Source organism: Quercus lobata, chromosome 2, assembly GCF_001633185.2.
Source record: "Quercus lobata isolate SW786 chromosome 2, ValleyOak3.0 Primary Assembly, whole genome shotgun sequence".
Classification (NCBI taxonomy): Eukaryota; Viridiplantae; Streptophyta; class Magnoliopsida; order Fagales; family Fagaceae; genus Quercus; species Quercus lobata.
Genome location: NC_044905.1, coordinates 56914385 through 56918290, shown reverse-complemented (window position 1 = coordinate 56918290; position 3906 = coordinate 56914385). Strand labels below are relative to the sequence as shown.

Below are 3906 nucleotides of genomic sequence, written 5' to 3'. Positions count from 1 at the left end.
AGTCTTTCTGAGGAAAAAGGTGAGAGCTTCATGTTGATCAACCAATTCCGATGAATAACATAACTTTTATTTGTTTTCTTTTCAATTTGATTATGAACTAAATTTTATTTTCTAGAGTGTTGATGTAGTCTAGCAATGAGCACACAATTTATATTCTGAGTTATTTTATTTTTAATGTTTCCATGATTGAGTGTTTAATTCTTATTCTTAATGCTTAATATTTTTTATGAATTATTGTTTGATCAATTGAATTACAATGAGACCGAGAGGTGATTTGTTATTTTAGTTCTAGAATTAAACACCGTTAGTTGAGCGAAAATAGAGATGCTTTACCGCGATTAGTGTGTTTTTTTTTAGAAAATTCAAAGTACGTAATGAGGCTCCAGTTAATTAAATTGGCATAAAGATATGGAATTGTTAGTTGAAGATATTTTTGATATTATTCGAGAGAAGATATTGAATAGTTGAGGAATTTTTAATCATCAACTGGAGATTATTAGAATTTAATAATTAGGAGGAATAAATTGTGTGGGATTTGTTAGGTGAAATCAATTGCTCTAGATCCATTCTTATCATATATTTTTTTACACTTTTAGATTTTTATGCTTTGTTAATTTTTTATTTATTTATTTATTCGTAGATTTATTTTTATTAAATAGTTTAATTTAATTTAATGTAGATAGTAGAACGTTCCTTTTATTTTCTATTTTCCAAATAGTAATTAATTTAGTGAATTTCGGTATTCAATAACATAGTTAATCCCTGTTGGTTCGACATTTGTTTTCTAAAAACACTTTACTACTTGTTACAATTCTGTGCGCTTGCAGATTATTTTATGTGAACAAGTTTTTGGCGCCGTTGCCGTGGATTAACTATTTGTTATTGATATGATACTAGCTAGATATTTACTACTTTGGATTTTATTTTATTTATTCAAAAAAAATTAAAAAATTTAAATTAGGTGCATCTAAGTTTGTTTTCTTTCTTTTTAGGAATTAGAAGTGCGTGCCTCGATTGAAACTATTAGAGCAGACACTCTTTGATCCTGTAATTGAAAGAACCTTACGTCAGCTCAAGAAAGAAAAGAAGAAAGAGGCCAACACATCTCTATCTAATATGGCCGATCAAGAGCAAAAGGCGTTAAGAGATTATGCTATGCCCTTGGTAAATGGAGCTACATCAAGCATAAGGAGGCCAGCCATACAAGCCAATAATTTTGAGATCAAGCCGGCCATCATTCAGATGATACAACAGACTGTCCAATTCGGGGGGCTATCACAAGAGGATCCTAATGTTCATATTGCAAATTTCTTGGAGATTTATGATACTTTTAAACATACCAGAGTGACAGATGATGCGATTCGACTAAGGCTTTTTCCCTTCTCACTTAGGGATAAAGCAAAAGTTTGGTTGAATTCTTTGCCACATGGCATCATTACTACATGGGAGGAGTTGGCACAAAACATTTTAGTAAAATATTTCCCTCCCGCAAAGATAGCAAAGCTAAGGAATGATATCACCACATTCATCCAATTTGAGGGTGAATCATTATATGAAGCATGGGAGAGGTACAAAGATATATTTGCGAAGGTGTCCTCATCATGACCTTCCAGCATGGCTTCATGTGCAAACATTCTACAATGGTCTAGGAGCTACAAACAGGTCTATGGTTGATGCAGTAGCTGGTGGAGCTTTAATGAGTAAAACTCATGAGGTAGCCTAGGAACTTCTAGAAGAATTGGCATCCAACAACTATCAATGGCCTACAGAAAGAGCAATGCCAAGAAAGACATTGTCGGCACAAATGGCAACTTTGTCTCAACAACTAGGTAAAATGAATGTTAATGTTATTCAAACTAATGTTGTTTGTGATCATTGTGCAGGAAATCATTCAAGTGTCGACTGCCAAGTGGGAAATGCTTTTGCCTAATCGAATTATGGACAAGCAAATTACGTGTCAAATTTTCAACGTTAAAATAATCCATACTCGAACACGTACAATCCTGGATGAAGGAATCACCCCAACTTCTCAAGGAGCAATAACCAAGGGTAGGCTAAACCACCTCAGCAATTTCCACAACAAGAGAAGAAGCCGACACTTGAGGACATGTTCATGCAGTACATACAAAAGGCAGACGTGGCGATCCAAAACAACTCAGCTTTAATCCGTAATCTTGAGGTGTAGATCAGTCAACTTTCAAGCATGCTCTCAAAGGCAATATCATTGAGAAGTGGGCGAACATATGAGGAGCCAAAAGTAACAAATGCCAAACAAGATGAAGCCGTGGATAATGAGGAGTCAAAGATGAAGGAAGCCGAGTCAGAGATGAAAGAAGTGGAGCAAGCTTAGAAGACTAAGGAGAATGAAAGAGCTTCAAAATCCAAATGATCCAGGGAAGTTACTTTTGAGACTTATTCTCCTTCAATTTATGATCCACCAATTCCATTTCCGCAAAGATTAAGAAAAAATAATGTGGATGATCAGTTTTCTAAATTTCTAAGTATATTTAAGCAATTGCATATTAATATTCCTCTCATTGAAGCTTTGGAACAAATGCCTAAATATGCTAAATTTTTGAAGGATATTATATCAAAGAAGCGGAAATTGGAGGAGCATGAAACAGTAATGCTGACTGAGGAGAGTAATGCAATCTTACAAAAGAAGCTGCCGCCTAAGCTGAAAGATTCGGGGAGTTTCACTATTCCTTGCACCATAGGAAAATCTTATTTTGATAGAGCTTTATGTGATTTAGGGGAAAGTATTAATCTAATGACTCTTTCTATTTTCAGGAAATTGGGTCTTGGAGAAGTAAAGCCGGCCACTATCTCTTTACAATTGGCAGATAGATATATTAAACATCCAAGAGGAGTCATTGAGGACGTATTAGTAAAAGTTGACAAGTTCATCTCCCTGGCTGACTTCATTGTCCTTGATACAGATGAGGACGAGGAGATCCCTTTGATATTGGGTCGACCTTTCCTTGCGACGGGGAGAACCTTAATTGATGTCCAGCAAGGAAAACTTGTTTTGAGGGTCGGAGAGGATGAGGTCACTTTTGATGTATTTAAGACTATGAAATTTCCTTTCGAGACACATTCTTGTTTTCAAATAAGTGACCGAGACGTGATCATGGCCGATGAGACTTGTGCAATTGATTTTCTAAAGTTACCACTTGAGGTATGTCTTGCTCACTCTACACCTATTAAATCCAAAGATGAAGAGGTTAAAGAGTGTGAAAGATATTTGGAGGCTACACCACTCTTTCCTTCTTCAATGCAACCAAAATTAGAAGACTTAAAATCATGTCAGCCAACATATCCACCAGAGGAACCACCTAAACTTGAGCTCAAACCGCTTCCATCAAATTTAAGGTACGCTTTCTTAGGCCAAGACTCTACTTTTCCAGTTATTATTAACAGTTCTTTGAGTGATGTAGAGGAGGAAAAATTGCTGAGAATCTTACAGGAACACAAAATGGCTTTGGGTTGGACCATCTCTGACATCAAAGGAATTAGTCCTTCAATTTGCACACACAAGATTTTAATGGCCGATTGTCCAACCCCAGAGAAGATTGAATCCATCAATGAAAGAAGTGGTGCATAAAGAAGTGCTGAAGCTATTAGATGCCGAAATTATTTATCCTATCTCGGACAGCGCATGGGTAAGTCCAGCACAAGTCGTCCCAAAGAAAGGTGGAATAACCGTGATCAAAAATGATTATAATGAAATTATACCAACAAGGACGGTCACGGGATGGCGAATATGCATAGATTACAGAAGACTTAATGATACAACTCGAAAAGATCATTTTCCTTTACCTTTTATTGATCAAATGCTGGAAAGACTTGCAAGGCATGCTTATTATTGTTTTCTAGATGGATACTCTACTTATAATCAAATAGCCA

General features: G+C 35.8%; 1 non-coding gene across 1 annotated transcript; it reads right to left on the bottom strand.

The window, feature by feature from the left end:
* Positions 1–1500: 1500 nt before the first annotated feature.
* LOC115978506 lies at positions 1501–1608 on the bottom strand. Its single transcript, XR_004088775.1, has one exon. It is a non-coding gene; the product is annotated as a small nucleolar RNA R71 (small nucleolar RNA).
* Between the last annotated feature and the right edge of the window lie 2298 nt (positions 1609–3906).